The following is a 25,028-nucleotide window of genomic DNA, read 5'->3' as shown; positions in this document are numbered from 1 at the left end:
AATTATGCTACAAAAGGTTCTTTATAGTTTATAAAATGTTCTTCACACTAAGAAAAAAACATTCTTTTAAAAAATGTTCACTGAAAGTTCTTTAGGGAAACCAAAAACGTTCTTCTATGACACTGCTGCGAAAACCCCCCTTTTAAAACCTTTATTTTTAAGATTGCAGGAGAAACTACTGAGATATTAAAGAGCTCTCATAAATATGAAATATTACATCCAAGCTGTTGGAGTTGTAATTTTGTAGAAAAATGTTAACATGACAACTTTGACATATGACATAACTAGGAATGCAAAGGCCATGTTGTCTTTCACAAACTCAGAAGTCAAGGGACATTTTGTCAGAGAATCCCATTTTACATAATACGAAAATATTAGCAAAACTAAACATCTGTCACAAGCCTCAGTTTTTTTTTTTTTTTTTTTGAAACAAAATCACTACAATCAATCTATTTTAAGTACCACAAATCAGTTATGTCAAAGGATAAATTCCCTAAAGGAAGTCAGGAGCGTCAGCCCATGTGAGTGCGAATGTTCCAGAAATATAAACACTCCAGTACAAGCCAAAAGTGGGTGGAAACAGACCAAAACAATGTGTGAGGACGATGTGTACTCACCTCCGGCTCTCTCTCCTCTCTGTCTGTCTGTCTGTCTCTCTCTTTCTCCCTCTATCCATCCAGCCACGTTGACGATCAGGTGCTAGAAAGAGAGAGAGAAAAAAAACAGAACAGACAAGTGTTCACTGCCATTTCCCTTCTTCAAATGAGCTCTCACATCACTCTCTCTCGTCTTTTCATTCTCTGTTTCAGTTGCACAGCATCTACTCCTGAAACTGACACACACACACACACACACACACACACACACACACACACACACACACACACACACACACACACACACACACACACACACACACACACACACACTCACACTCACACTCTCACACACACACTCTCACTCTCACACACACTCTCTAACACTCACACTCTCACACTCACAGGTACAGCTGTGCAACCTCTCATGTGGTCTCCCAAAGATCAGTGTCTTGTGTAGTGCTTCTTTGAATAACTATTTTTATGACCATGTTGCCCAATGATTCATGTTGGTTGCACAACCAGGCAAAGCGCACAGCAGTTCACATCTGGATACACACATACACACACAACGGTGACCTGATAGTGAATCCCACACTATCAGAAAAGTAGAGATGGAGCCGGTAGTAAACAGCTCAGGCTAAAGTTTACCTGCCGAACTTACAGCAGGAGCAATCAACTTGATCTAGTCTGTATGTTGAGACTTGTATGTGTGCGTGCCCGTGAGAGAATCGGATGTGATGCATGAGAGTTTAGGGAGTAATTTGATTCTCATTCATATTGGCCAATTTGAGTAGGGCTGATGCAATTCAATCTCATGTTTAAACACAACAACAACAACAACAACAACCACAACCACAACCACAACCGTAGAGAAAAAACAAGTTTTGAGAAGGGTAGGACCAGTGTTCGAATTGATCCATCCCATAAGGTATTAGGGACCCCCCATAAGAAGTAAAAAATAGATTTAGGGGGGTCCTTCAGATATTTTTATTTTATTAAAAATAATACTGACAAATCTGATTAAATGCATGCAATGGAAACAGTAAATTTTGTAAATTAATTATTTACAATAATTTATATTAAGTTTGTTTATAGGCTAATTGCCATGTCTCTTTAAAATGTAAACGCCCCGCCCCGCCCCACACCTAAAGAGCCCTGTGCGCATGACATCGTAGACAGGACTGCTTGATAGAGACAGAGCGCAACGGGGGGATTTGAGACAATCCAACCGTCTCCATTGACTTTGCATTGCGAGAGGCTGCCTCCTTGTCATTTATGACTTATAAGTTATAACAAAAGACAGAAAAATGCCTAAAAGCTGCTGTGTGACAAGGTGTACAGCAAACAAGCTAAAAAACCCAGAAATACATTTTTATAATGTTTTATAATGTTTAGGCGTGGCCTAAATACGCTCTGTCTTTGATTTGATCCAAAATACAGTAAAAACAGTAATATTATGAATTATTATTATTACAATTTAAAATAATAATACAATAAAATATAATTTATTTCTGTGATTAAAGCTGAATTTTCACCATCATTACTCCAGTCTTCATCACATGATCCTTCAGAAATCATTCTAATATGATGATTTGATGCTCAACAAACATTTATGATTTTTTGACTTTGACTAAACTAAATTCATCTGAAATAGAAACTTTTGTAGCATTATACACTACCATTCAAAAGCTTGTGGTTAGTAAGAATTTATAAAAAAAATGTTGGGAAATTACTACTTTTTTTCAGTAAGGTTGCATTAAATTGATCAAAAATGACAGTAAAGACATTTATAATGTTACAAAAGATTCTATTTCAAATAAATGCTGATCTTTTGAACTTTCTATTTATCAAAGAATCCTGAAAAATAAAATGTATGACGGTTTACACACAAATATGAACCAACATTGATAATAATCATAAATGTTTGTTGATCATCAGATCATCATGTGACACTAAAGACTGGAGTAATGATGCTGAAAATTCAGCATATTTATTATTATTATTATAGTTTATCAACAGTTTTTAATAAATAGGGAAATTTATTTTATGGTGGGGACCCCCCCATAAGACTTGATTCAATTCGAGCACTGGGTAGGACACTGAATTGTGCTCTGAAAGGTTTTAGGAAGTTTTGATGCCCAGATTCAGCATTATTATCTTGACAACACAACTGTTTCCGGTTAGAATAACAATTTACTTTTCTTCAAAGTGTTAAAGTAATAAACCAGGTTTAATATGTTAAGCTCTATTGACAGCATCACACAGAAAATTCAAAAGAACAATTTATTTGATACTTTAAATCAATTTATATTTGTATATTTGTCATCATTTACCACTTTTGATCTATTTAACGGATACTAATTTCTTTCTAAAAAAAATATTGCCATACAGTATATATCTTATAAGATAAATATATGATGTTATTCAAATTACTTTTTCTTATCTTTATCTCTTCATATCTCTCTCCCACTGTCTTTATCTCTATGCAACACTACTCTAATGTTCAAATAAACACAGATTTTGTACATCCCACTGGGCATAAGTAAACGGACCATTTACAAAAACTACACCCACAACTTTATCAGCAACACACTTCTAAACATGAGCGACCACTTTTCACATTTCAGTACATTATTTTGAGATATGACTGGGTTTGTAAAAACCCTGAACACTCAACTCTCACAGCCCACACTTCACACACATTAATTAACCCTAAACAAGCTAAACTGGGTTCTATATGAATAAGGGGGACATTTCTATTCACAGTCATACTCTGTTAATCAAGATCTGTTTTTGTCTATGTGTGTGTCAACTTACTCATTCTCTCAATCCAAAATATTTTCTGAAAAATATGTGAGCCTATAAAAAAACCCACCTAGGGTTAGAGTGTTGTGGGTGGTTTCTAGGGTGTTGCTATGTGGTGTTGCCAATGTGTTTTTGTGTCATTGCTTAGCGGTTGCTAGGACATAGCAAGGTAACCGTGTCTTTAGGGTGGTTGGTTATGTCCTCGAACTAAAAACTCCCACCCACAAGATATTGTTGTCTCAAGATATGACTTGTGTCCCTCTTTCAAAGTAAGTCTATGGGATTTTTTCGCCAGTTTTATATTTCGCCAGGCAATAAACATAGATCTGATTGCTTTTAAATGTAATAGCAAACATTTCCTCAGAAAACCACATGATTTGAGGTATCATTCATGACTGTGGGATTTATTCTAAACACTAAGTATGAACCTTAGTAAACGTTAATACATCTTGTTAAACTCTTTCAAATGGCAAAAACTGGTCAGCAGGTTTTTTTTTTATGTAACCACAATGTCACACAAAGCGACGGTTGATGCGACAGTTGATGTCTTGGTTTGAATTTGATGACTGGGCCAGTTTCTGATTGAGTCTCCACAAAGTGCAGTTAACGGCAGAATGCATTTATTGAATACTGTCAGCTCACTTGGAATGAGAGCAGGGTTAGTCTCTAAAATCATCTGTACTTTACCTTTTATGGTGCATTATTTCTGACTTTGGCAACACACACACATATATACACACACACACACACCAATGCTGATCATTGGATCTTTACTTGTTCACTTCATCTCCATGACGACCCATTCCCTCAGTGTTTATCAGAGATATATTATGGAGAAAATAAAAACAGAAAAATTGCCTATTTTGATCATGCAAACAGACCTGATCAAACTCCGGAAACGGTTACGGCTTCTAAAATAGAAACGGCCCCTAAACTGAAAAACTGTAGCACGGTCCAGAAGTGTGTCTGCTATCATCCACGACAAAAAAATTAATGAGCTCTGCTGTACAGTGTTTAGAGGCTTGAGTTAATGATTTATAATTGAATCTAGCTTTAGGAAATCCCCAGCCAGTTAATTAAACCATCAAGCCGTTTTGATTTCAGGAAGGACAGTGACTCTTAGTTCAATAGAATAACATAAAGATAAAGAGAGAATGAGAGAAAGTAACAGAAGATTAGAGAATAACTGTACTGTATATGGAAAAAGAGTGTTGACCGGCTGCGAGTCACATTACGCGGTCACTTCCCTCATCCGCTGTCACGACTCATTTATTTCCATACGCAGCTAATGTACAGCAGCGTATGGAGGATTGCAGAGAAACAGAGGCGCATCGCTGCATCTTCAGAAGCCAGAGGCCATTGTGATGAAAAACAGCTGAGCAAATTATGTTATCCATTGCGAAACCAGCTAACAGACGTGCCATTGCTGATATTTGCGCATTATACGTGAAACGAGACACGCTCTGATCTCTGTGGGAAAGTCAGAAGTGCAGCTCATCTGTGGTCTAGCATAGCATTACTAAAAGAAGCCATGGATGTTTTTCGGTAGTTTTTTGTGAAGCTGTTTCTTTATTGTGCAGCTTTTCCAAAAACGAACGAAGTTTTTAGATCACATAACATAATAACCAGATACATATTGTAAACATTCTTACAAGCAGAGCAAGTGATCAAACACTCTTCTGAAATGTTCCTCTCTCTCTCTCTCTCTCTCTCTCTCTCTCTCTCTCTCTCTCTCTCTCTCTCTCTCTCTCTCTCTCTCTCTCTCTCTCGCTCGAAGTGTTGAGAAGCCATTTCGGTGGTTCGATTTAGATTAGTTTAGAAGGTTTGTTTTAGCAAATCAATTTGTTCTGACAGTATATTTCAAAAAGTAGATTCGCTGATTCATATGAATAGTGTTCACAAAATCCCCTGCGCATCATTTGTAGCAAAATAAATATTTAGATTAGATTTGTAAAGGTTTTTATAAAGGTATTAGTTGTATTTAGTGCTGTTATTTAAGAATCATTTACATACTATTACAGTTTTTATTAATATTTCATTTTTTTTTTTTTTTAATTTTAGTTTCAGTAATTGTGTTATTTGTATGTAATTTAACTGAGATCCTCATTGGTTTTTACCAGAAAAAAGTGCCTCCTTAAGTAGTTTCAATGTCGTAAGCTACTTTTTGTTAGTAACTTGAACTGTACTTAACTAGCTCCACTGTAGTTTAACTACTTTAGATTGATTAGTCTATCACAAAGAAATCTTCATACAGTTTACACTCTTAGAAAAAAAGTTCAATGGAGTTCTTGACTCAATTTTAGTTCTACAAATGGATACATGTCTTAAATCATCACATAATACTTACATATTTAACTGCTTATTTACATTTTTTTTCTAGGGATAAAGTATGTTTACAAGCTGTTCAATTCACAAACTTTCAATAAAATTAAAAGTGAATTAAAACAAAATTAGTTAAAACTAAATTCATTAAATGATCCCATGATAGAACCCCTAAAAGTTTCTAAGCACCTGACGGATTCAGAAATTAATGTTCCTAACACATAACTATGATTCATTCAGACATAATACACCAAAGGTTTCAGAATAGCTTTTCTAACACAGTACTTTTGTCTTATGACAGCTTTGTATCTTTATCATTTGTGTTTCCTCCAGATCTGAAAAAAAGAAGCTGTCCAGCCAAAGGTCAAGAACTCAAAATTAACTCTATGTAACAACATGTTAAATGCTTGGTCATGCTTTTGGTTTTTACTTTTAGATCAGTCCTTGTCCACAGCTTTCTTCCACTTCTTTTTGTTTATTCCCCTCTCCCTTTCCATTACTAACCATATTTACAATTGCTTAGTGATTACAAGAATACACAATAAAGGATGTTTTATTAAAAATGACTCATGCATGCCTTCCCAGACACTGACCTCCATGGGGTTGCTATGGAGATGCTACACTGTGGAGATGGCCTTGTTCAGACTAACTCAAATGACCCCCAGCACTCCTGATCAGCCAATCAGAGGTGACTTGCTACATCACTCAATTTTAGCCAACCACAAAGAACTCCAGTTCTTGAGGCAAAGAAAGCATTCACTGACTCATCTGATTAAAGTGCAGCCACACAAATACAATCCTTTTAGCAAATCATGTCAAAATGACATCAAGTTTGGCAAATCACAAAACAGCATTCAAATTCGATTTAAAGCTTGCCTGAAGATACACTGTCAGAGTGATGAAATATAGAACAGGGCTGAGCTACTTGTAGTCAGCATGACTAAGGACTTTCATAATGACTTTTTTTTTTTTTAAACCTCAGTGTTCAAAGTGACCTAGAGATATGGACGAGTCTTTTCAAGGAAGTAGGAAATGTGTGAGTGTATCTGACAGCAATGGTATCAGAATGATTATCAGAGCGTGTATGTGCGAGTGTTTTATTGGCAGAGAATTCAAGCGATAAGGAAAGAATTGTATAAACCAGAACAGTGCCAGGGCAGAGAGGTTGGGAATGAATTATTGCAACCACATGAAACGATATTTAGTTCCCTACACACCCACATGGTTGTCTATTGATAATGAACACAATTACATACACTTTCTTGAATGAAAATTGTTTAGATAAGTAAAAAATATGAGAAAACTGATGCTGGATGATTGCTGATGACTAATAGACTTTTGCTCATAATACAATCAGCTGATGCTCACGGTGCTAGCAACGGCAAGGTCATCAGTTCAATTTGCAGAGAAAATACAAGCTAATAAAATATTGTAGCTTGAATGCTCTCTGAATCTTTTTGGGTAAAACTGACTCATGAATGCATAATTGTACATACATTTGGTTCAAAATAAATTAAGTCAGAGTCAGTAGCTGTTTCCATCCAAAGTTGCGAATTTAACTTCTGCGCAAAATTGGAATATAGCATAAAACATTTGCGAATAAGGCACCGTTTTCATCCAGTCCTTCCTGATATACGGCCGATAAATATCACTAAGAAAAATGGTAGTTGCTGAGAAGCCACTAGCTATGTTCGTATAATATATTATATATTTCAGATGCTGTGCTACGAAATCGGTCCGCTCGTTGGTTGGTCCAGTTATGCAGTCCTGTCCCATCGCAAAGTCACATGTCTTTTTTGATGCACATCGTGGAATCTATTCAGTAAATGTGTTTCCATCGTAGTTTATGCGCATGTTTTCTTACGGGATAATTTTTTTTTATCCGACTACGTTGAGCGCATACATTTTTGGTGAGCATTTTTAGAATTTATGCACATTTTGGCGTTTCCGTCCAGCGGGTTTTTTTTATGCGATATCCCAAAATGTGCATAAAAATAGGTGGTTGGAAACTAGTGGTGCTTATGCAGCAGGGCCGTGCACAGGGGGGTGGCCCGGTGGCTAGAGCCACTGCCCCTATGCCCTCATCGACTGAGGTGCCCCTCTTCCCCATCCCCACCGCTCCGCTCAAAGCATTCCGCTGATTCCGCTAATCCGCTCCAGGTTTTCCCGCTCGCTCCGCAGCATCACTCACAGTATACGACAGTTCACGAAAGCTGTCGCATTAACAGGTAGGCTATGCAAGACAGTGGTTGAATCTGCGAAATTAGTAATTTGTTTTTGTTGTATTTATGTCGGTAATGTTTTGCTCTTGGTCTTCTGGCTTCTGGCTCTTTCTTTGATTTATATCAACCAGGGCTGGACTGGCCATCGGGCATACCGCGCACTTTCCCGGTGGGCCGACGTGCTTTTTGGGCCAACACATCTCATACTCATGGGCCGATACATCTCATACTCATAAAAATTATTAGGCTTATTATTTTTTCTTTTTCTTTTTAACGGCCTATAAAATTTGTACATCGGCGGCCCATTCATTTTGTTTTGTTTTGTTTTGCTTAATTGGCGGTGCCGGGTTTGTGCCAGTGTAATGCATTGGTCAGAAAAAGTCAGCGTTAGGTTTTTTTTTTTTTTTTTTCTGACAGACCAGCCCATGAAACACGTAGATCAGCGGCCCATTGGTTATTTTCTTGATTGACACTGGGCTGGGCCAATCACATCTTTAAACGAGTGAGCGAGAGTGCAGCAGTGTCAGTGTGTATCTGTCAAAATAGTCAGCGAGATGGAGAAGAAACGGAAGGAATGTGCAGAAAAACAGCTTGAAAAAATGGAAACAGGCCCTTGAAGCAGACACTGTAAAATGTGTCAAAATAGACACTACCGTTCAAAAGTTTGGGGTCAGTAAGATTTTTTAATGTTTTTAAAAGAAGTAGCCTATCTTCTGCTCACCAAGGCTGCATTATTTGATAAAAAACAAACAGTAATATTGTGAAATATTATGACAATTTAAAATGACTGTTTTCTATTTTAATATATTTTAAATTGTAATTTATTCCTGTGATCAAAGCTGAATGTTCAGCATCATTACTCCAGTCTTCAGTGTCACATGATCCTTCAGAAATCACTCTAATATGATGATTTGATGCTCAAGAAAAAATCATTATTATTATCAATGTTGAAAACAGTTGTGTACATTTTTTTTTTCAAAATTCTTTGATAAATAGAAAGTTCAAAAGAACAGCATTACTGTATATTCACATAGAAAACAGCTGTTTTAAATTGGAATAATATTTCAGAATATTACTGTTTTTGTTTGCATTTTTAATCAAATAAATGCAGCCTTGGTGAGCAGAAGATACTTCTTTTAAAAACATTAAAAATCTTACTGACCCCAAACTTTTGAATGGTAGTGTATATTTTCTGACCTTCACAGCTCCAGTGGCAGATGATGATAGTGAGGAGGATCAGGAGAGAGACGAGAGAGTGTAGAGCCTGCGGTATTAAAGCAGAACTACTTTCAAAACACTTAGGCTATGTCATGAGTGTAGGAACCCATAACCCAGTTACAGATTATTTAGCACATCTGCATAGTTGACGATTACCGCAATTCACTAGAAATCTAATGAGAGGCGTTTGTAAACCATGTTTTCCGCCAAAATAAAAGCTTGAAGCAGTTTGCGTCAAAATAAAATATCATGTGCTTATCTCTTTCAAGTATAGAAATTGGTACAAAACTAATTATGAAAGTTTCCTTTATTGTTTTACAAAATATGGCTATTACTGTCATTGGATTAATATTATAACTATTATTATGTTTTACCACTAAAATAGGTTTGAATTTTTCTTTGTTTAATTTGCACACTGAATATGGGTTGGAGCTTTTAATTTTGAACTCTCAAAGTGCACCAGATTGATGAATTTAACATTAAAATGCACAAAATTTTCTTACAGGGGGGGCATGCCCCCAACCCCCCCTAGAAGGACAGAGGTCCCACCACAGTTTTACCAAAAATCCTGTGAGAAACACTGGTATTGCTATGCCAGTGCAGCTTATCATATAGTGGGCATTGGATCATATAGTGGGCATTGGATCATATAGTGGGCCAGTCTGGGCCAAAATGCCAGGGCCGATTTATTTTATTTTTTTGCCCCAGTCCAGCCCTGTGTACAACATATCCACGTTCTTAGAATTAGCTGCTTGTCTAATCAAATTATTGTACTCTTGATCAGATCTAATAAAAGTAACTAAATTTTGGCACACTAGTGCACACCCCCCCCCCCCCCCCCCCCCCCCCCCCCCCAAAAAACAAAATAGTGCCCCTTTTTTGGTTTAGGCCACTGCCCCTTAAAATGTCTGTGCACGGCCCTGTTATGCAGTGCAGTGTACATGTTCTGACATGCTGAGTTATGGCACTTAAGTGGGTGATAAGTTTAAATCTGACTTCTCCAATCATTAAAGGGGCTATATGTAGTTTTCAGCGGCCTCTAGCAGTGATGTTTCAGATTGCAACCAATACAAAGCGGAGGTTTCTCCATGATTCAAAAGCCCTGCCGATGTTGATCCGTGTTTTCGTCCGAAGTTGATCCGATTCACGTTTGGCCTGACGAGCTTCAGCAGATAAAACTTTTTTTTGTTTTTTATCATTATGTGGAGTTTGTGTTGGAGTCTGTGTTGTGCTGGGAGCAGGTCGTTTTTTAGTGTTAGCAGACTCCATGTCATAAGTTGCAGTGTCGTCGCTGTTGAGTGCAAAGTCAGTAGACGAGGCGAGAGGCTCGGGAGCGCGCATGCAGGTCTCAGTCACGTCACTGGATTTCGCGGTAAATCCGACTCGGAGCCTTCACATAGAAATAGGAATACTTGCTTTCAGAGGTTATAGCAAAACCCGCCAAGTGGATCATTTTAATGTGAGATTACAACCCCTTCACACACAGGCAATAAAAAAAGGATTCATTTTAGTAGAAAAACTACACACAGCCCCTTTAACTGTTCTAAAATAAAATAAAAATAATACATTTAAGCAAAGATTGTCAATTTAATATTAATGATTAATAAAAATTATTATAAGTTTTTTTATATATAGTTATAATTTAACTACTTTTGACAGAGCACTAATAAAATGGCACACATTTAAAAATATATACTTAATTTATTAATCAAATAAATTGCGTGCACACACATATATTGAAATTTATTTGATATATTTATATATATATATATATATTCTAAAAGACCCCAAACTGTTGGAGACATTGAGTACATGTGCACACACTTCATCGAAGAGAGCATATACGTTCTTCCATGGGGGGAGTGGGCCTGAGAAACAGGGAACAAATTCATGTGTTGTGTTGTGCTGTATGCAATGTGCCAGATTTGTGTGCTGTGTGCCAAGGTGTCCGTGTACTTGCGAGTGTGACTGCCTTGTATATTACAGCGTCTGCACAAATTGTCATCTTTTCAGCGAATGAGTGATTGTGCGTGTTTATAGTGAGTGTTGTGTTGGTGAGCATGAAATTCACGCGACGACAATGTGTATCTGTGTATTCATTTGCATAAATCTATGAATACACCAATAAAAGCATAATGAAGGCTGTGGGTTTGGCTCAAGCGCATCTCAAAAAAATTATTGTATCTTGAACAAGGCTTGTTTATGTTTGTTAGTGAGTACGAATGGATTTAAAAGTGGTGTGTGTGTTTGTTCAAGAGCTAATTTTAGTAAATGATATAACAATGTGAGGTCACATGGTCAGACCACAATCCCAGCAGCCAATAAACAGCTGACAGAGATAAACAACATTCTACACACCTCCCCTTTAACAGCCATTGCTATATCATGCATCAGTGCACTACGACCCTCTAGTGGACACTCCATAGTAAAACCAAATGTTGAGATGACATTACGCACACATTTCAGGAGCATTCCAGCACAATCTGATTTACATTTTTATTCTGAAAACTCACTTTATCTGGAGTGACTGAAGTCCTTGAACTGCACTGCCTTCAGAAAAACAACCTCCATAGTGTGTGATGCTAAAGCTATGAGACAGAAGGTTACATAATGTACATATACACCCGCATGTCCTGCAGAACAGAGACAGAAAAGCCTATAGGCTGAGACGTTTGCTTATCAGCTGGAAACTGTCACATGATCTCTGTACTAACCAATCCGTACATGTTATCAAAACCAAGCTATCCCAGTTCAACTGTTTCTTTATCCATCACTTCCTTGGTGTGTTTGCCTGAGGCGGCAGCTGCAAAGAGAGCGAAAGAGTCACCGGACCGTGTCAACACCAGAGCTCACTTAAAAATAACTTCCTGCATTTAAACAGTGAACACATGCACATAAACCACAACATGAGGTATTAACTGTAATGGATGAGAAGAGCAGAATAACAGAAACTCATTGCAACAAGGAGTTGCTATGCAGTTGCTAACATGTTCTTATCTTCTTAGCAAGTGATGTCGTTGCTTGAGTGTTTTGGGCGGTTACCATTGTGTTGCTAATATATTCTGATTGTTTGATAAAATGTTATGTTGTTGCTAAGGTGTTGCTAATATGTTCTGGGCTGCAATTCCCAAAAGCATCGTTGGCCGTTGTAAAGACCATTTGTGCCTTTTCAGAAACAGCCCTGATTGGTTGTTTGCCATTTATGCTAAGGTGTTGTGGGTGGTTGCTAAAGTGTTGCTAATGCATTCTGATTGATTGTTTGCAAATTGCGATGCCATTGCCAAGGTGTTATGGATGGATGGTATAGAATTGGTCTGTAAAGTGGCCCATAGAAACAGCTGCTAATGAGGAATCTATGTATATATATCTATAGGCTGAGCTTCCCAAAAGCATATTTAGTAGATCATAATGACAATTGGTGCCAATGGTTTCTATGATCTAGGTTTTACCATGCTTTTTGGAAACACACCCCTGATTGGTTGTTAGCAAGTTGCTATGTCATTGCTAGGGTGTTTTGGGTGGTTGCTATGGTGTTGATTATTGGTACAAGTCAAAAGAGCTCTATGATATTTCTGTTGGACCGTAGATAGAACTTATTTTCACCTATTTTATCATCCACTACACACAATTAGTCAAATTATTTTACAAAAATTGTAGCACACTATAACAATAATTCAATGAGAATAGGGAAGTCCACAGCACAACTATAACAATGACTAAACAGAGGGGCAATATCATTGGAATCACTTTCAGATAGTTTTCTTTTTCCAGCTGATGAATAATAAAAACATTGACAGCCAATCAGAATCAACCCGAGTTTAAAGACCTTGAGCATTTAAAGTGGCAGACGATACTGCAGTGCGCCATTATAATAAACAGAATGCTATTGTCTGTTGATGTGGACGTTAATATACTTAATATTCAAGTTATACTATATAGTAATATATGGAAGCAATAGTAATAGTGATGTTTGTCAAGCACTGCTAATAATTAAATAGAAAAAAGATGCAAAAGAGAAATAGATACCGTTATCAGGAAAAGTTAGACCACATTATAGTGGCTTCTCTGTGTAGCCATGTTTGTGAGCGTCTGCATGTGGGCATCTGTCCTCTTTTGCTTGTTTGGCGCGTGGGTGCTTGTGTGTACGCTCTCACTGTTTGTGGAGAGAAATGTTTGCATTTGTTATGTGTTCGCGTGGGAGTATGTTTGACACACTGTGCATGTATGCATTTGCATATATGCAAGCGCATGTATGTACAGTGACGTGGCACTGGCATAGTGAGCACTTCCTGGCATGTGTGCCAAGCATCTGCCTACATGTCTGGTGAGGTGTCAAAGGCCTTCTACCCACGCTAAAGAAAAATCTGGAAGCCTAGCAGCTTGACGAGAGGCTACGGCCTCTTCGTTGGCCCTGATTCAACTTCCTTTAGGCTGGTGAGAACTGATCCCTGACTAGAATTGTTTCTGCTTATCCTTATCTGAGCATGTAAAGCCTGATCTAGGGTCAGTGGTCACAATTAAGTGTTTTAGAATGCATGGAAAAGTAGCCACTAGGTGGAGTCAGCTGTAATGGAGTAATAGAATCTGTTCTGATACTGCTTGGTCATGATGAACAACCCTTTGGCCGATGGTGCCCTGAGATTTCTTTCTTTTAGCTGATGTTTCACCACCTTATGGTGGATATTAGACGATCTGGACTGTGGTTACAATTTCAGGCTGACATGGTAAAAAAAATTCAAGCCCTTGTACAGCAGATAACAATCAGAGATTCAGCATTAGGTTTGTTTGACAAAAGCAAGCCAAATCAATGCTAATGGAAAAAGGGAAATAAATGTATATTGAGACATCTCTTTGAGAGCTGAGTAACTGTTATAGTGTACTATACTTTATTGACCTCACAAGATTACAATCTGTCATTTTCCTGTAAGATTAGCTCAGACTATCAATGCTTCTGGCTATTAGCAAAGGAGCTGCATTTGGCTGACCTCAGTTCTCCTTTCTGTTTTTCTTCAGAAATTCATAAGGGGAAATCAGTAATCTGGCTAAATATGGCAGCCATGCTAAGTCCATTTTTATCGCATAATATTATATCCCATTTTATACGTCATTCAAGTGCACAAAAGAAGAAAGATAGAGGAACAGTTTTCAATTCTGTTCCTCTATCTTTCTTCTTTTGTGCACTTGAATGGCGTATAAAATGGGATATAATATTATGCAAGGACCCAGATGTCAGCATTTAGATGGATTGGATGATTGTGCATAAAGGTGAATCTCATGAAACATTAATAAGTTATATTGTACAGTCTTTATAAATCATTTTTTACAATAATAAGAATCTCCATTGAGAAATAATAAACAAATGCAAAAGTAGTACACCTCTGTACACAGGAATGTGGGAGCAAAATGAGCTTAATTATCATGAGCACAATGTCACACAACACAAAAATATTATTCATAATGCAAAATATAATTTAACTTTTATAACTTTAAATACTTTTTTCCATTGATTTTGGGGTGAAATGTGACCTGAAACATAAAACTTTTAGCACTCTACCTCTTCCTTTCAACCACTCAACAACCTTCAACAGAACTGCCTTTAGGGTAATAATTCCATCATCCTCATGTGTATTTTTTAATTATGCAAGCTCTTAACACATCATAAAAAAATCACACTTGACCAAATGTTGCATAACCATTCAACAACAGATGTACAGACAAAGTGGAGTTGTTTTCATTTGTTTTAGATATCCAGATTGGGAATCAAAGACACATAATCTATGCAAACAACATAATGGGATATTGTATATGCACATACATTTAATTTACTCGATGTATCAAACAATTAGCCCTATAAATGAAAAATCATGTACAGAAATTAGACTGAATATACAAGCCTATTGTAGTCCTACAAAAATGACTCTATCCAATCACATTTGCTATATCTTAATATAAACTCTCACAACCACTAAATAAATTGAGTGATAAAAATAAATAAATAAAAAACTAGCTGAGCTGCTCATTTGTACATTTCCTTTCCCAACAGGGTCAAGCAGATTTCAGCAGACCTGCTCAGAAATGCAACTATCTACATCTTCTGTTGTTAGCTTATGGCATGAGTCAGCAGTTTATGCTATTTATCCTGACTGAAAGCATTTTTACTGGTTATGGAAAGAAGTCCCAATGATATAGTTAGAAATGCAAGTGCTAAAGGCAATGAGAAGGAAACACTCTAGCTTTTTTAAAATGAGGCTCTTCTGGAGGGGAAAAATACTAGCTATGGAACTTTATTAGACTTTACTAGACTTTATTGGGATTGTTTGTATGGTTTCAGTCCTTTGGCTTGTTTACTTTGCATCAGGGCATGCAGATGACAAAAAGAGGAGGAAGAAAAAGAGAAGGGATGGTTTTTAAATATGGAATGAGGGTAGTTTTCCTCTGGCTGGAATGACCCAGTGGAATTGACCTGATTTTCACTAAAGGCCCCAAAAGGCCTTGGTTCCAACTAGACAAACACCCTGCCTGAGTCCTTTTATTAGTTGGAAAACAAGTCGATACTGTACCGCCAAGGAAGTTTCTACAACAATAATCTCCACTCACCACCAGAAAAAAAGGAAAGTCTGTAAAGGGACTGTCTGTAACTGAACAATTATTTTCAGAATTTACCGGAATCATTTCGGTTCTGTCCAAAAGAAACAGTCCAGTGCAAATTACTCATTATTATGCAATACAATAAAAATGTTGGCTAAATGGTTAAAGGAAGTCATTTGACTTGGAATCACTTGCTCACATTGTTTCTTCCATTGATAAAATGGCTAAATTAAGAAAAGAAGCTGTCCTTGGTGGACTGTGATGCAAATACGCTAGTTTGGCCTTCTTGCCTGTAGTGTTTTACATGTCCTGTGAAAGTTTACTGCGTTACGTTGACCGAACCGCTTCCTCTGCTAAGGGATCTGCATAAGGAACGCGTTGTGCTCTCCGGTGCGGTGGAATCAAAGCGTTTTTGCCGACCGCTGCCAAGCTGAGCTTGTGTCATTACTCTGTGAAAATGTATCCTCTTTATGCTGGTCACTTTGAAAGCCAAGCCACAGTAACTATCCAACTCTCTCACACACAAACACACTCAGACCTCACTCTTGATAGATGAGGTTTAGAGTAGGGTGGAACACAGTGCCCGTGGAGAGTTGCTCTTTGTCAATGGCATCCCGAGTGAGATATGAGTTCACATTAGGCAGCGGAGGGCTCGGGCAGGGGTCGTGCCAGCTTTGCTTGCCCGGGCGCATTCCTCTCCCATTCAACACTTTGGGAACCGGGAACTCGGGACACAAATATCGGCCATCGCCGCACTCTCCCTGCCAACCTGAGAAGCCCTGGGAAGAGAGGAAGGATCTCTCACAAAGCCAAGGTTTGAATAAAGGCTTTTAAACCATAAGTACCAGAGTTTTTCTTGAACACAAAGGGGTATTTAGTGCTTTGAATTTCATAAATAGCTGTGGGTTACAAGAACGGATTAACATGCTTGAAACCAGCAAGGAATGATGAAAGAGAATGATTTGTTGGCTACTGGGTGATCAATTTTGAGTCCACAACTCAAACTCATAGCCTCTACAAGCTAGAGATGAACTTCAAAGTCAAAATGAAACGGCCTTCAAAACACGTTTTATTTTCACTGTGTAACGTATTTTTCAAGTAAAACAGCTTAATTTTTTTATTTTTTATTATTCATTGGAAATTATTTGATCGTGAAAAGTGGATTCTGAAAGACTACCCTTCTCCTGACGCACCTCCAGCACCCACTTTCAAGGAGGCTGAAGATCAAGTTATCAGTGTATCCTAATGTCAGGGGTCCTACTTTTATAATCTGACTTTTTGAGGTCCACTATTCGACTCTCCGAGTTTAGCTCCAATTCTAATTAAAAATACCTGACCCAGCTAATAAAGAGGTGCTTTCCACTTGACTAAAAGTGCCCTGCCAAGTGGACTGGATAGGATATTCTGCCATCTTAAGTAAGATTCCAATCTGAAGGGAATGATCAGATTTCCGTCCCTATATTTTTCAGTCCACACAACTACCACTTTGCGCGTCAAGCACCAAACCTCATTGATTCTTGCGGAAGCTCAAATGTTTGCGTAACACACGAGAATGAACCTCATTGGTTCACGCACGTCAAACATGCTTGAGCTTACGTATACCATAATGCGTTGATGAATGTTTATATGTGAATAAAAGCCTAAATTAAATCCGTTCATCATATAAATTGATGGTGTCACTTCAGAATTTTTTAACAATCTCTTTATGAACTTTTTGAAGCAACAAAGCAGTAGTTGTGGGACAGAAATCTCTCAGATTTCATTAAAATATCTTCAGTTGTGTGTCGAAGATGAAAGAAAGTCTTACTTTTGGTGTGGAACGATGACATTGCAGAGTATTCTGAATTAACGCATCTTGCATTTAACGCAAGTAAAGTGCACTTTAACAGATATCCTGTGCTCAGGGAATAGGGAGCAGTGAACACTGTGTAGGGACTCTCAATCAGAACACAGGTTCTCTGTTGTCCCATATTTTTCAACTCTCTTGCTTCCTCTACAACTCTACTACCATATATCCTCTCTGAAGTCTTGTTAGTCTCCTTTTCTTCACTCATTCTGTCCGTTTTTTTGCTCAGGGTAATGGCGGCAGTCTCTGCTTCTGTACTGCTGCTCCTGCGTCATCGCTCACTTCCCCTCCCGTCCGCCGTCGGATGTAAACACGCAGTCACATGGGAGCAGTACATCATGACCACACACACTCCACAGCGGAAACGCAGGTTTCACAGCTGAGCATGAATCACACACACTCATATGCACCAAAACAAACCCCTAATCATGCACTCGAACACCTTTTAACATCATCACTACATGCTAATTTAAACTGTAACAACCTGACATACGCAGATGCCTCAAATAAAACACACATTAACACCTGGACAAACACACCGCGAGCGTGCATTTAAATCGTGCCATTTTCATCAGGAAATGAAACACACATGCTGTTGTTTCTGAGCTGTTCTCTAGAAGCGTACATTTAATCTCGGGTTTCCAGTAAATTGTTTGCATTTGCTGGTGTGCCATAGTTGACTCATCAAAAGAGGAAGCTGTTGAACGTCAGGCTGTCTGGGCTTAAAAATGATTTTATCTGAGCTGAAACTGCATGAGGATTTTGCTTGGAAGTTTCGCAAACACGTTTGGATGAGGTATGTAAGGTAATAGAAAAATTAGACCAAATGTAACTTCTAGAGAAGGTTCTGGAGCTCTTGTGATCTGCATTGCTATCAATAAGCCTGGTACATCATAGCTGATGACGCACTTCATGATGTCTGTTTGTTTTCGCAGAGCAGGAACACACATTAATGTGCATACACAAACATCCACACCAAACCTCACCCATGCGTCAGCAGCTCCTGGTTCAATTTCACTGCAATGTTAATCTTATTGTTTTCCTCCATGCAGTGGTGAGTAAATGTGCCTTGTTAATTCATCCCAGAGTGGAAATAACTCCTTACAGCACACTGATCCACTTAACTCTCCCCAGAACAACATGACCTCGAGTCGGTTTTTCCCATTCACAAAGACAAGCCAGTCTCATAAATACCATCCTTTTCGGGGAATGTTTACAAAGTACAAAACAATCAGGAAAGCCCTAAAAATTCTGTCACTTATCCCTCAAGTGACTTGTAATTCAAGGGACGTCAAGTCAAGTGACTTGACACACAGCCAACAAGTTTCCAAGCCAACATAAGTTGGAACGGAGCCAGTCGTTTGGCTTACTCTGCTACTTAAGGGACACGCAAAGCACAGATGGAGTTTCGGTGGAAGTTGTGATCTTTGCACATTGTACATTGTGAACTTGTCCCCTCATCTTTACAACATTAACAAACATTTGTGTTGTTTGAGATCACTTAAATCTAAGGTGACCAGGCTATGACCTGGTAAAAAAAAAAGTAAACATGTTCTCGTTTCAGCTCATTGACTTGAAGGGTAAGTTCACCCAAAAATGCAAATTTTGTCATTAATTACTCACCCTCAGTCTTTCGTTAATCTTTGGAATGGAAGTCACTATATATGTCTTCAGCAATAACCAATGAGGTTTGTTCTCGTGCTTCAAAGCAAGTACGGTTGAGCTTCTGTTTATGGCCACTGATGAATGTTTATGTGAATAAAAGCCAACAAATCTGTTCATCATATAAAGTGATTGAGCATCTTCAGAAAATTTGAACTAAACTGCCCGATTCATATGGATTTGTTTTACAATCTATTTATGAACTTTTTGAAATGTCAAATTTGGTAGTTGCATAGCTGCCAATGGAGGGACAGAAATCTCTCAGATTTCATTAAAAATATCTTCATTTGTGTTCCAAAAGACAAAAGTTTTACAGGTTTGGAACTACATGGGGGTGAGTAAATAATGATGTAATTTTCATTTTTGGGTGAACTAACCCTTTAAGTATCCCCAACTGGATGACACTGCAGAAAAGGAAAACAGTTTCATTGCCAATGCAAGATGATATGCCAATGCTTTCATACATGCTTTCAGCGAATCAGTTTGAAATGCATGGTTGCCATAACAATATCTCCTCACACCTGCTACTGATCACCATCCTGTCAGTAGGTACAAGTACCTTCTCAAGTTAGAAAATGGTCAAACAAATATGCATTTTCAACAAGCAGCTGAAAGAAGCCTGTACAGTTGTTCACACAACAGGTAATGCGACTAAGGTGTTTTGGCATCACTGTATATGTTCATTGTATGCTACCCACAGAGGTAAATCTTGCAGAGGTAAATATGTCAGATGTCAGGGGAGCTTTTGCATATTTAAATAGCAAATATTTCATTTAAGTGCAGTAGATGTTTAACCGTGGCCGATTCCTTTTTTGGGGGTCCCTTTGGATGGTCACAGCTCACTATTAAAGGCTTTGGGACTATGCATGTGTATTGTGCTGTCATCAGCCAATCAGCTTTGTCATTACATCATTTTCCTCAAGAGTCATTAGTCACATGGCTTTTTCAGCTCAGGTGATTGGCAGCAGAATGAGTGTCCATAACCAAAGTTGGTAGATTTCAAAATGTATACTGTGCCAACTGACCATGTGACATTGAGATAAACCGTTCTAGAGGTATTATAAAGTCAGTTTAATTTAAGTTAAAATGACTTAAACACCCAATTTGACTGTACTTAAAACGTATTTAAGGCAGCAAAAATATTTTTACAGTTATCCTTCATAAATCGCCAAAGTTCATTAAGTAATAAACCTTAGGCTACATAATCCAGGCAAGCTATGCCCAAAAATATGATATTTTAAAAAATGGCCCATTATTTATGGTACATTAGCTAATTTGAAATGAGTGATCATAATTTGCGGAACCGTCACTTGTCAACGTCAATCCTCCTCGCCCTTTACCTGCGTGTCGTGGTTGCTTAGCGACCTACTTTGTGACAAACCGTTTACGTCACTAACAGTAAATCAAAACCATTGCTGAGTTCGGAACCACATACTGGCATAGGCTACTAAGGTAGTACGAGTATTCACAGTTAGGCTATTCTAGTAAGCGATTCCGAATTCAGCACATATTTCACGCACGTTTGCGCAGCGCTTCTCTGTTCGACGCACCCCACGGGCTGGCTCAACCCAGAGCCATATAGAGATATGGCTCTGGCTCAACCTACATGTTGCGCGTTCTCGACTTGACAGTGAGCGCGCACGCTTAGATTGTTGTCAAGTGCTCGGGTTGTTTTTCCTTCCAATACGACAACAAGGTAGTGGCGTCGCACGTTATCGCGGATGAATAGCTTAACATACTCCGTCGGATATCTGAGGTCTAATTGTTTCAAATATTGATCCACACAGCTGTCGTCCGTTTATAGAGGATATCGTCATGGTTAGAATTCGCTTTACGTATCTAGAAAATAAGCGCGAGGTTTTGGACCTGCGCACTGACCGAACACTCTGAAATAGGTTCATCACCTCGCTCACTTATAGTTTTTAAACATCAAATAAATTAGTTTTATTCTTATTTTAACGCTATATGTGAGAAGCACAACACAACGTAATGTGTATTTATTCCTTTATAGTGACGCAGCAAACCCATGTTATTGCCAAAACAATATATTACCTGTAAATTCCTATAGGCTCCTATATAGCTATATAACAAATACATACGTAAACATATTAAATAACATTCAAATTAATTAAAAATCCCCAAAGTCTTACGTGTTCATGAGAGGCTTCGAGTCGGCTCCTCTTTTCTGCGAAGTTTTGCTTCATATCGCCGAAGCGCCTGTTCCGCTTTATCTCTAATGATGATGATGATGACGATGGTCCTGAAATAACAGCGCAACTTCTGAAAGTGCACGAGGCTCTGCTATAGATCTCTAATGATCCCTCTTGGATCCCTCTTGGATTTCTGGAGGATTTACACCTCAATATATTCAATTAATAGTCCAAATTGAAGGCTGAAGTCGGCTGTATGTACGCAGATATTGCTAGGTTATATTCGGTTGCTGACATACGTCAACTGCGCACTAGCACGATGTTGTTCTTTAACAGAAGTGCTCAGGCTAGAGGTTTTAAACAAGACGCCATCCCTATTACAGCATTAAATCTCGGATAAAAAAAATAATAGTTCGCCTACAACTTTGGATTTCAATCTGCGCAACAGAGACCGGAATGCGGACGTTGGCAAGGGATGGTAGAGTTTAAGAGCATTAGATGTGGCACATCAACAGAATACCTCCTCTTAGCAACGGGAGACCCGTTGCTTTTTCCTGAGCATGCATATACGTTTCCATTAGCCTAAGGAATTAATGTACACACTTACTTTATGAGCTGTTCTTCATAACAATCCACACATTTCAGCAGCCAGGAGTTTGCGGCAAATGTGCCATTCATCATATGAAGAAGTTCACGTGAACGCAAATTCTCTCGTGCGTCTTCTTGCATCTATAAAAGTGCGTAGCCTAGGCTATAATATGCGTGGCAGCAGGTGCAGTCCGGTCCGCACTACTAAACCATCACTAGTGATGTTTGAAATACTGCAGCTCCAGGAGCTCCAACTCTGGAAATGGGGCGTTTACTGGACGACTGCGTTTCATTACATTCTTATTTTGTAGCCATGGACACACACACACACACACACACACTCACTTGCCTTTTCTGTTCGTCGTTTCATTATATCATGTCCATCATGTGACACAGTGCTGCCTCCTTCAATGGAAACTTAAAGGGACCTCCTATCGAATTGATGCTGGATCTTATTCGCAGCAGCCCGTCCCGACTGGGACACCCTCTCTTAGTAATTTAACTCAGTTTGTTTGGGGCAAGCTGTTTGTAAATGTTTGTTGACTGGGTGACAAGTATTTGAAATATTTATCAAGTATAGGCCATATAACAGCTTCCACCAAGAAGTCATAATTGTATGAAAATTCTACTTATAATTTTTATTTATTTATTTATTTATTAAATATGAATTTAATAAAATCATATAGGAAATGTATCTATATAATATTTATTGTAGGCTACATTTTCTGTAAGAAATTATATTATATGAAATAGGCTAACAATAGGCCTATTATAGTTATTTTATTATTCAAATGTCATGGTATTTTTCATTATTTTTCATCTGTAAGGATTTTACTCATGGTGAAGAGGTTTGCTGTCCCATGACATAAATAAAATAAAATAAAAAGTCATATTAATACTTTTAATGAATTATAAAAGCTAAAAGTGTGCTCCTTACTGGAGTATGTAAAATAGCTGTATCCCTCCCCATCATCCTTGTAAACATGTGCAAAAAGTGCCTTTATGGGTATAACAGCAATATGGGACACCTTACCTTATTTACCTTTTTTTTTTTTTTTTTGCAGATTTTTACTGATATTGGCAACTACTATGTTTTTTGTTGGTGTTTTATTTAACCTAATTGCACATAGGTATATAAAACAAATCGCAACACACAAACAGTCCCCATCCATTTGTGGTAAATTAAAAGAGCTCTTGCCAAGTTCTGGCCGTGCACTTAGCTGAAATGACATTATCTCTCATTCCTTACATCAGCTTTTTTCCGGTAAAGGACATCATCAGCGTGCCATGATAAACTAAAGGCAGAATGCATTTATCTTGAAGGTCGTTGTGTTCTTCAGTAGTCTCGAATAATTAGCCTCAGTGATAAGACAGGCACGTCCACAGTGATACAATCATATTTGTAGTTTTTTTATGCATTGAATTAGAAAGGATCAGTTCACTCAAACAAAAGAGTGCCTATGCCTCCTCATCCCTCGCTTGGCTATGTGAGGATGGGATCGCCCCTTGGGCAGTTAGGCTAGCCTGTTCTCTTGGAGAGTATAGCCTCTGGTTCATTTACTTGTGTCAAGAATAGCCTACTTTTCAGGCTTAGCTGCAGAAAATTTGCTCTGAGCCTTGTTGTAATGATTAATAATAGTTCAGCCATTCCTGGATGATTCATTTAAAGTATTAGTGTAATCTAGGTCCTATGAAAATATTTAGGTGAAGGAGGAGAGGGAAAAGTTTTCCTTTAGCTAACAGTCTAAAATAAGCATTATGTTTTTTTAAACTCGCCATCAAATTCAAAATTGACAATTCATTTAATGTTTATAATAAATTATTTATGTGCATATCATTATTTTTTAAATAAATTTCATGTGCCCTTATAATCTGATTGAAAAATTCAAAGCTCTTTCAACGACGAGAGTTAGGTAGCCTACATGGTTATATATTCTTCTATTTTTGAGCTATCAATTCTTATTACCCTTCAGTGTATATACATATTTATATTGCACATTTTTTTCTGGTATTTCTGAATGTTATATAGAACTGTTATTATTATTGTTAAGTTTTATATTTGCTATAGTTAAGTGTGTGTTGTGTTGTCTTGTGTATAAGCTACTGGATGCCATGAATTTCCTTTGGGAATAATAAAGATCAATCAATCAATGTAGCGAACGACAATGATCCAACCATCCAGTCAATTCCCGATGGACAAAATCAAGGCTGAATCCGAAATCGCATATTTCCTTACTATAGTAGGCGAAAAACAGTAGGCCATGTGACAAAAGAACTATGTCCGAATTCACAGTACTCATAAAGAGTAGGCAAAAAGTAACCGGATGACCTATTCTTCTGGCGAGAATCTGAAGTTTGCATCTATGGTTTGCATGATGAACACTTTACTATCCCATGAGGCCACGGGAGAGGATTTGTGAATGAAGCAACACAACTGACACTGGTCACATGATAATGACAACATGGTGAATGTAGTATGTCCAGATTACATTCACACTACACACATTCATACTATATAGAACATACTTTTTTAGCGGTCGTCAAGAGAGTATGCGATTTCGAACTCAACCCAAGTCCCACCCTATACATTTATTCTTGTTGAGAAGCCATTTCACTCTGATATACATCACAATAGGGAAGAAATTACTGTCACAACTTCTGTTTCATGCAGACTTTAAGCCCATTGGGATTCCTTCAACGTTTTACAACCATAATACCTTATTCTTATTTACAAAAAAAGAGACTTTTTATTTATAAATTTTCTTTTATTCATTAGCTACTCTTCTGTGTGACTGTGGCCCTCATTAAATTTGGCATTGCAAAATTTCACATCAGGTGAGTTGCCAGAGATATTATTTGACATTATATTGCACAACATTACCAAATAAATTGCTTGGGGGAAAAAAATAAAACATAAGACTATCTATGTTATCAGATTAAAATGAATAAATTCCTTTATCATCTTTCCTAGGACCACATAATGTTTTACTACTGTGCCTCCTCTGTGTGTGTGTTAGTGTGAGTGTTA

At 37.8% G+C, this 25,028-nt stretch overlaps 1 long non-coding RNA gene across 1 annotated transcript; it reads right to left on the bottom strand.

The window, feature by feature from the left end:
* Window positions 1-426: 426 nt before the first annotated feature.
* LOC311081075 lies at window positions 427-22,345 on the bottom strand. The gene is made up of 3 exons (XR_014605795.1): window positions 22,020-22,345; window positions 21,413-21,522; window positions 427-699 (listed from the first exon to the last, which is right to left on the bottom strand). It is a non-coding gene; the product is annotated as an uncharacterized lncRNA (long non-coding RNA).
* Between the last annotated feature and the right edge of the window lie 2,683 nt (window positions 22,346-25,028).

This window comes from Abramis brama (assembly GCF_963993115.1).
Source record: "Abramis brama genome assembly, chromosome: 4".
In the NCBI taxonomy this organism is placed as follows: Eukaryota; Metazoa; Chordata; class Actinopteri; order Cypriniformes; family Leuciscidae; genus Abramis; species Abramis brama.
This window is presented reverse-complemented; position numbering and strand designations above follow the sequence as displayed.